Genomic DNA, 9,825 nt, shown 5'->3' with positions numbered 1-9,825 from the left:
AATCAGCATAGCACATGTGCATATGGGCTTCCTGTGAAGAAAGTGCCATAACGAAAACATATTTCCCTGAAGGCTCTCAGCACAACCAATGGCAAGACACGCACACCTTCTCTTGGGAAGTGCCCTTTCGAGGCCATTCGATGCCATAACCGCTTATATACTAGGAGGCCATGCAAATAGGTTCCTCCCTCAGCAGATAAAACCAGCCCTGCCATGACCCTGCAGCTCTGGCAAGGAGCCCAGCCCCACGATCCCGTTCTGTGATCCGGAAAGAACACAGACCACCCGCCATGGAGTTTCGGCTGAACTGGGTGGTCTTGTTTGCTCTCTTACAAGGTAAATCCTGGGGGGGGGGAGGAAAAAAGAGGATTGGAGGGCACCTCAGTGTGCATGTGACAGTTTTCTGACCAGGATGTCTTTGTGTTTGCAGGTGTCCAGGCTGAGGAGAAGCTGGTGGAGTCTGGAGGAGGCCTGGTGCAGCCTGGGGGGTCTCTGAGACTCTCCTGTGTCGGCTCTGGATTCACCTTCAGTAGTTATGCAAATGAGCTGGGTCCGCCAGGCTCCAGGGAAGGGGCTGGAGTGGCTGGCAGCTATTGGTAGTGGTAGTTAGTAGGTAGCACCTACTACGCAGACTCTGTGAAGGGCCGATTCACCATCTCCAGAGACAACTCCCAGAACACGGCCTATCTGCAAATGAACAGCCTGAGAACCGAAGACACGGCCCGGTATTACTGTGCGAAAAACCACAGTGAGGGGACCGCTGTGTGAGCCCAGACAAAAACCTCCCTGCAGGGACACAGGGTCTGGGCTGCAGGGGGCGCTCAGGACCCACAATCACTGTGTGTATGTTTCATGCCCAGGAGCAGGTGCAGAGGGAGGTGAAGGGCTGGTTTCCTGCCAGGGTCTGGGGCTGCCTCTCCATGTAGCATCTCCCTGGGGATCCTCTCTGGACACAGGATTCTGTGCTTACGCTACAGGCTCTGCAGCACAAAGGCCCTCTGAGACTGGAAGAAAAAGTATCATGTCATGCACAATAGACAGAGAGTAGTTTACGATTTCAATTCCTGATTGTTCTCGTCCAAATATTGAAAAAATCGAGCAGGTTCAGACATACCACACTGGCTTTAGGCAGAGGGAATCATAGACTTGCTTCCTCCTTTGGAATCTCAGTCCTTGCTTGCTGTTAGGTTGGCAGACACTGCCAGGGTCCTGGCTCCTTGCTTTCCTGTACTTCTGATGCATGCAGAGCCTAAAAGCAGGGTACCACACCAGGACCCTCACGGGCCCCCAGGAATGATGCCAGGTAGACAGGACGTGGGCGGAGTGTCCTTTCTGGGCTCTTGCTTCCAGGTCCAATACACTCTCCATCGACATAGGTGAAGCCTGCATCCTGTTCTGCTCTGTGGGTGACATGGTGACAAATAGGAACCATGAAAATTATCTCAATCAACACGTAGATAATTGGTAGGGAACGTTTACACTCAGGTCGATCATAACATGTGCATTTTCAGAAAGTGCTGTAAACCAATGGGCAGGATCCCGCCTTCACCACACAGTCCGAGGTGAGCACTAGGCAGCAAGAGAAACACCCCTGCTCTCATTCCAGGAAGCAATCACTGCAACCTCACTAGCCATTGCCAACTCTCTCCAGGAATTCCTGTGAGGGGTAGGGAGAAGATCCAGTTTTGAAAGCACAGGCCTGGGAGTTCCCATCATGGCACAGTGGTTAACAAATCTGACTAGGAACCATGAGATTGTGAGTTCGTTCCCTGACCTTCCTCATTGTGTTAAGGGTCCAGAGTTGCTGTGAGCTGTGGTATAGGTCACAGACATGGCTCCGATCCTGCGTTGCTGTGGCTCTGCTGGAGGCCGGCGGCTACAACTCTGATTAGACCCCTAGCCTGGGAACCCCCATATGCCACAAGAATGCCCACGAAATGGCAAACAGACAAAAGAAGAAAAAAAAGGAAGAGAAGGAAACCACAGGCCCTGTTAGCAAAGTATAGACTTGGGAACTACATCCAGTCTCGGCATAAAATATGAAGAAGAGAATAGGGAAAAAGAATGTACATATAAGTATATCTGGATTGCTCTACAGAGAACAAGTTGGGCAACACTCTCAATCAACTATGCTTTAATGTAAAACAAACCATAAAGACAAGCAAAACAGCAAGAGTTCTCTCTTCCCTGATGTAGGCTCCACAGCTCTGCTGCTTTCCACATGCAGGCTGAAGGGCTTAGCTCTACCTCCTTCAAAGGCAGGTACACCTAGACCTACCCCACATGTCTGTGTGCAGATAGAAAAACAACAGAACACGTGAGCCTCCCATATATGTGTCTCCATGGAACGTTGATTCCTCTGAGTTAAAGTGAATAAGCAAAACACAACACAGAGAGGAACCATCTGACCTCCTCTGTGTCCCTGAAGGAAGAATCAAAGCTCCCCTGGGCAGGTGCACCTGCTGCATCTGGAGGGTCAACCGATTCGGGAATTCCGGCCTAGAGGCCTCTGTCAGCAAACCAATTCCTTTTGTTTAGTAGAAATAATTACTTTCGTTTAGTTTCATTTAGGTTTTATTTCCCAATGCATTATTTTTTCCTCTGTCATACAGCATGGTGACCCAGCTACGCATACATGGATACATTCTCTCTTCTCACATTCTCTTGCTCCATCTTGTGACTAGACACAGTTTCCAACGTTACACAGCAGGATCTCATTGCTAATCCATTCCAAAGGCAATAGTCTGCATCTATTAACCCCAAGCTCTCAAACCCTCCCACTCCCTCTTGGCAAACGCAAGTCTCTTCTCCAAGCCCATGATTTTCTTTTCTGTGGAGCGGATCGTTCATTCTGTATGCTAGATTCCAGATATAAGTGACATCATATGGTACTGGTCTTTCTCTTTCTAACTTACTTCACTCAGGGTGAGGGTCTCCAATTCCATCCATGTGGCTGCAAAATGGCATTGTTCTGTTCTTTTTTATGGCTGAGTCGTATTCCATGGTGTGCATACACCACATCTTCCTGATCCAATTGTCTGTTGATGGACATTTGGGTTGCTTCCACGTCTTGGCCGTTGTGAACAGTGCTGCAATGAACATGTGGGTGGGTGTGTCTTTTTCAAGGAAAGTTTTGTCCGGATACATGCCCAAGAGTGGGATTGCGGGGTCATATGGAAGTTCTATGTATAGTTTTCTAAGGTATCTCCACACTGTTCTCCATAGTGGTTGTACCAGCTTACATTCCCACCAACAGTGCAGGAGGGTTCCCTTTTCTCCACACCCCCTCCAGCACTTGTTATGTGTGGACGTGTTAACGACGGCCATTCTGGCTGGTGTGAGGTGGTACTTCAGGGTAATTCCGATTTGCTTTCCCCTAATAGTCAGGGACGGTGAGCATGTCTTCATGTTCTTGTTGGCCATCAGTATAGCCTCCTTGGAGGAATGTCTTTTCAGATGTTTTTCCGAATTTCTCAGTGGGTTGGGGGCTTTTTTGCTGTTGAGTTGCATAAGCTGTGTGTACATTTTAGAGATTAAGCCCTTGTCAGTTGCATCATTTGAAACGACTTTCTCCCATTCTGTAAGCTGTCTCTTTGTTTTTCCTTTTCCTTTTCTTTGCTGAGCAAAACTTGTCAGTTTGATGAGGTCCCATCCGTTTATTTTTGCTTTTGTTCCTGTTGCTTTGGGAGACTGACCTGAGAAACCATTGGTAAGGTTGATGTCAGAGAATGTTCTGCCTATGTTCTCTTGCAGGACCTTGATGCTGTCTTGTCTTACACCGAAGTCTCTCAGCCACGTTGAGTTTATATCTGTGCATGGTGTGCGGGGGTGTTCTGCTTTCCATGCAGCTGCCCAGGTTTCCCAGCACTTCCTGCTGAAAAGACAGTCTTGTTCCCATTTTTCTGTCCTTGCCTCCTTTGGCAAAGATTAAGTGACCATAGGTGTGAGGGTTTGTTTCCGGGCTCTCTCTTCTGTTCCCTTGGTCGGTCTGTCGGTTTTGGTACCAGTACCACACGGTCCTGAGGACTGAGGCTTTGTGATGTTGCCTGAGGTCTGGGAGAGGGATGCCTCCTGCTTGGTTTGTGTTCCTCAGGACTGCTTTGGCAATTCTGGGTCTTTGGTGGTTCCATGGAAATGTTTGGAGAGTTTGTTCCAGTTCTGTGAAAAATGTCATGGGTAATTAGATAGGGATTGTGTTGAACCTGCAGATCGCTTTGGGTGGTATGGCCACTTTCACAGCATTGATTTTTCCAACCCAGGAGCATGGAGTATCTTTCCATTTCTTTACGTCTGCTTTCCTTTCTTGATGAAGGTTTGATACCTCTCGGCATATAGGTCCTCTGCCCACTTGGTCAGGTGTATTCCCAGGTGTTTGAATTTTGGGGGTGCAATTTTAAAAGGTATTGTGTCTTCAGCATTCCTTCTCTAAAGTTTCATTGTGCGTAGACAGAAATGTGACTGATTTCTGAATGTGAATCTTGTATCCTGCCGTACAGCAGACTGACCCTGCTATACATATATGAGCATAATTTTTTTCTGCTTTGTATTTTGAAGTGCTTTTCCATTGATTTCTTCCCAACTCCATAAGATGACCAACCTCTACGGACTTTCCAGGTTTTTTTCTTTGTCTCTAATTCCTTTAGGTGATGGCTTAGGCTGCATAGCCATCACCGTCCCTGTAATGACACCTTTGGGGGCATCCCATAGATTTGGAATGGCTGTGTTTTCACTGTCATTTTCCTTGGGGTATTTTATTTTATTTTGGATTTCCTGATTGAACACTGGATTTTTAGAAGCATGTATTTAACTTTCCAGGCACACAGGTTTCATCCATTTTTCCAGGAATGATGTCTTTGCGTCATTACAGGCATTTGCGAACCTGCAACCACTATGGAGAACAGTAGGGAGGTTACTTAAAAATGAAGCACAGAACTGCCCTATACTCCAGAGGACCCATGCCAGAGCATCTATTAAAGGAAACCCATAAATCCAATATAGGCACTAGAGATACATGAGAAACTCCCATGAACCCTAACGGTACATCCCAAGGTAAATACGACGGGGGAACAATACCATCGTGAGCGTTAGATGGAAGGGGATCTGCCCCCCTGCAGGTGTGTCCACTCTGTCCTGCAGTTGGTTCAGGGGACAGGTGGGTCCAGCAGGAGGAGCACAAGTGCAGACACAAGGAGGGACTCCCAGCACGTGTGCGTCCTTGGAGACGCCACAGAACGCTACGCCCCTGGGTGAGTTTATTTCCTGAGTGTGGGGAAAACAATGACTTCTCCATCAGCGGTTTGTGTGCCACGGTGGAAATCAGAATGGCCCACGAGTGACAGGTGTCTACCGTGACGAAACTGACGCAATGAAAAGACATCTCCGTAAATGCCATCCAACCGGCCAGCATCAGGACCCTCATGCCTGCCTTGGGCACCTGCCACTTTGAGGTCACGCGATGCCATAACCGCTTATATACTAGGAGGCCATGCAAATAGGTTCCTCCCTCAGCAGATAAAACCAGCCCTGCCATGACCCTGCAGCTCTGGCAAGGAGCCCAGCCCCACGATCCCATTCTGTGATCCGGAAAGAACACAGACCACCCGCCATGGAGTTTCGGCTGAACTGGGTGGTCTTGTTTGCTCTCTTACAAGGTAAATCCTGGGGGGGGGAGAAAAAAGAGGATTGGAGGGCACCTCAGTGTGCGTGTGACAGTTTTCTGACCAGGATGTCTTTGTGTTTGCAGGTGTCCAGGCTGAGGAGAAGCTGGTGGAGTCTGGAGGAGGCCTGGTGCAGCCTGGGGGGTCTCTGAGACTCTCCTGTGTCGGCTCTGGATTCACCTTCAGTAGTTATGGCATAGACTGGGTCCGCCAGGCTCCAGGGAAGGGGCTGGAGTGGCTGGCAGCTATTGTATAGTAGTGGTGGTAGCACCTACTACGCAGACTCTGTGAAGGGCCGATTCACCATCTCCAGAGACAACTCCCAGAACACGGCCTATCTGCAAATGAACAGCCTGAGAACCGAAGACACGGCCCGGTATTACTGTGCAACAGGCACAGTGAGGGGAAGGCAGTGTGAGCCCAGACAAAAACCTCCCTGCAGGGACACAGGGTCTGGGCTGCAGGGGGCGCTCAGGACCCACAGTCACTGTGTGTATGTTTCATACCCAGGAGCAGGTGCAGAGGGAGTTGGAAGGGCTGGTTTCCTGCCAGGGTCTGGTTCTTCCTCTCCATGTAGCATCTCCCTGGGGATCCACTTAGGACACAGGATTCTGTTGCTTACGCTACAGGCTCTGCAACACAAAGGCCCTCTGAGACTGGAAGAAAAAGTATCATGTCATGCACAATAGACAGAGAGTAATTTACGATTTCAATTCCTGATTGTTCTCGTCCAAATATTGAAAAAATCGAGCAGGTTCAGACATACCACACTGGCTTTAAGCAGAGGGAATCATAGACTTGCTTCCTCCTTTGGAATCTCAGTCCTTGCTTGCTGTTAGGTTGGCAGACACTGCCAGGGTCGTGGCTCCTTGCTTTCCTGTACTTCTGATGCATGCAGAGCCTAAAAGCAGGGTATCACACCAGGACCCTCACGGGCCCCCAGGAATGATGCCAGGTAGACAGGACGTGGGCGGAGTGTCCTTTCTGGGCTCTTGCTTCCAGGTCCAATACACTCTCCATCGACATAGGTGAAGCCTGCATCCTGTTCTGCTCTGTGGGTGACATGGTGACAAATAGGAACCATGAAAATTATCTCAATCAACACGTAGATATTTGGTAGGGAACGTTTACACTCAGGTCGATGATAACATGTGCATTTTCAGAAAGTGCTGTAAACCAATGGGCAGGATCCCGCCTTCACCACACAGTCCGAGGTGAGCACTAGGCAGCAAGAGAAACACCCCTGCTCTCATTCCAGGAAGCAATCACTGCAACCTCACTAGCCACTTGCCAATTCTCTCCAGGAATTCCTGTGAGGGGTGGGAGGCAGTTCCTCTTTTGAAAGCACAGGCCTGTGAGTTCCCATCATGGCACAGTGGTTAACAAATCTGACTAGGAACCATGAGGTTGCGAGTTCGTTCCCTGTCCTTGCTCATTGTGTTAAGGGTCCAGAGTTGCTGTGAGCTGTGGTATAGGTCACAGACATGGCTCCGATCCTGCGTTGCTGTGGCTCTGCTGGAGGCCGGCGGCTACAACTCTGATTAGACCCCTAGCCTGGGAACCCCCATATGCCACAAGAATGGCCCACGAAATGGCAAACAGACAAAAAAAACAAAAAAAAAGGAAGAGAAAGAAACCACAGGCCCTGTTAGCAAAGTATAGACTTGGGAACTACATCCAGTCTCTTGGCATAAAATATGAAGAAGAGAATATGGAAAAGGAATGTACATATAAGTATATCTGGATTGCTCTACAGAGGAAAAGTTGGGCAACACTCTCAATCAACTATGCTTTAATGTAAAACAAACCATAAAGACAAGCAAAACAGCAAGAGTTCTCTCTTCCCTGATGTAGGCTCCACAGCTCTGCTGCTTTCCACATGCAGGCTGCAGAGCATAGAGCTACCTCCTTCAAAGGCAGGTACACCTAGACCTACCCCACATGTCTGTGTGCAGATAGAAAAACAACAGAACACGTGAGCCTCCCATATATGTGTCTCCATGGAGCGTTGATTCCTCTGAGTTAAAGTTGCTTAAAGAGCATCCAACGCAGAGCGTCCTTCTGACCTCCTCTGTGTCCCTGTAGGAAGAATCAAAGCTCCCCTGGGCAGGTGCACCTGCTGCATCTGGAGGGTCAACCGATTCGGGAATTCCGGCCTAGAGGCCTCTGTCAGCAAACCAATTCCTTTTGTTTAGTAGAAATAATTACTTTCATTTCGTCTCATTTAGGTTTTACTTCCCAATGCATTATTTTTTCCTCTGTCATACAGCATGGTGACCCAGCTACCCAGACATGGATACATTCTTTCTTCTCACATTCTCTTGCTCCATCTTGTGACTAGACACAGTTTCCAACGTTACACAGCAGGATCTCATTGCTAATCCATTCCAAAGGCAATAGTCTGCATCTATTAACCCCAAGCTCTCAAACCCTCCCACTCCCTCTTGGCAAACGCAAGTCTCTTCTCCAAGCCCATGATTTTCTTTTCTGTGGAGCGGATCGTTCATTCTGTATGCTAGATTCCAGATATAAGTGACATCATATGGTACTGGTCTTTCTCTTTCTAACTTACTTCACTCAGGGTGAGGGTCTCCAATTCCATCCATGTGGCTGCAAAAGGCATTGTTCTGTTCTTTTTTATGGCTGAGTCGTATTCCATGGTGTGCATACACCACATCTTCCTGATCCAATTGTCTGTTGATGGACATTTGGGTTGCTTCCACGTCTTGGCCGTTGTGAACAGTGCTGCAATGAACATGTGGGTGGGTGTGTCTTTTTCAAGGAAAGTTTTGTCCGGATACATGCCCAAGAGTGGGATTGCGGGGTCATATGGAAGTTCTATGTATAGTTTTCTAAGGTATCTCCACACTGTTCTCCATAGTGGTTGTACCAGCTTACATTCCCACCAACAGTGCAGGAGGGTTCCCTTTTCTCCACACCCCCTCCAGCACTTGTTATGTGTGGACGTGTTAACGACGGCCATTCTGGCTGGTGTGAGGTGGTACTTCAGGGTAATTCTGATTTGCGTTTCGCTAATAGTCAGGGACGGTGAGCATTGTTTCATGTGCTTGTTGGCCATCTGTGTATCTTCCTTGGAGAACAGTCTTTTCAGGTCTTTTGCCCATTTTTCCATTGGGTTGCTGGCTTTTTGGCTGTTGAGTTGCATAAGCTGTGTGTACATTTTAGAGATTAAGCCCTTGTCAGTTGCATCATTTGAAACGACTTTCTCCCATTCTGTAAGCTGTCTCTTAGTTTCTCCTTTTCCTTTTCTTTGCTGAGCAAAACTTGTCAGTTTGATGAGGTCCCATCCGTTTATTTTTGCTTTTGTTCCTGTTGCTTTGGGAGACTGACCTGAGAAACCATTGGTAAGGTTGATGTCAGAGAATGTTCTGCCTATGTTCTCTTGCAGGACCTTGATGCTGTCTTGTCTTACACCGAAGTCTCTCAGCCACGTTGAGTTTATATCTGTGCATGGTGTGCGGGGGTGTTCTGCTTTCCATGCAGCTGCCCAGGTTTCCCAGCACTTCCTGCTGAAAAGACAGTCTTGTTCCCATTTTTCTGTCCTTGCCTCCTTTGGCAAAGATTAAGTGACCATAGGTGTGAGGGTTTGTTTCCGGGCTCTCTCTTCTGTTCCCTTGGTCGGTCTGTCGGTTTTGGTACCAGTACCACACGGTCCTGAGGACTGAGGCTTTGTGATGTTGCCTGAGGTCTGGGAGAGCGATGCCTCCTGCTTGGTTTGTGTTCCTCAGGACTGCTTTGGCAATTCTGGGTCTTTGGTGGTTCCATGGAAATGTTTGGAGAGTTTGTTCCGGTTCTGTGAAAAATGTCATGGGTAATTAGATAGGGATTGTGTTGAACCTGCAGATCGCTTTGGGTGGTACGGCCACTTTCACAGCATTAATTTTTCCAACCCAGGAGCATGGAGTATCTTTCCATTTCTTTACGTCTGCTTTCCTTTCTTGATGAAGGTTTGATACCTCTCGGCATATAGGTCCTCTGCCCCCTTGGTCAGGATGTATTCCCAGGTGTTTGAATTTTGGGGGTACAATTTTAAGAGGTATTGTGTCTTCACGTTCCTTCTCTAAAGTTTCATTGTGCGTAGACAGAAATGTGACTGATTTCTGAATGTGAATCTTGTATCCTGCCGTACAGCAGACTGACCCAGTTA

General features: G+C 48.2%; 2 pseudogenes across 1 annotated transcript; both read left to right on the top strand.

The window, feature by feature from the left end:
• The first annotated feature begins 205 nt into the window (after positions 1–205).
• Positions 206–783, top strand: LOC125135505 (immunoglobulin heavy variable 3-23-like; annotated as a pseudogene). The gene is made up of 2 exons (XR_007136980.1): positions 206–336; positions 431–783. The product of XR_007136980.1 is annotated as an immunoglobulin heavy variable 3-23-like (transcript).
• Positions 784–5,518: 4,735 nt separating this feature from the next.
• LOC125135507 (immunoglobulin heavy variable 3-23-like) lies at positions 5,519–6,090 on the top strand (annotated as a pseudogene).
• Positions 6,091–9,825: the final 3,735 nt, after the last annotated feature.

The sequence above is a fragment of the Phacochoerus africanus genome, chromosome 9, assembly GCF_016906955.1.
Source record: "Phacochoerus africanus isolate WHEZ1 chromosome 9, ROS_Pafr_v1, whole genome shotgun sequence".
Taxonomy (NCBI): Eukaryota; Metazoa; Chordata; class Mammalia; order Artiodactyla; family Suidae; genus Phacochoerus; species Phacochoerus africanus.
Note: the sequence above shows the minus strand (reverse complement) of the source record. Positions and strands in the feature narration are given on the sequence as shown.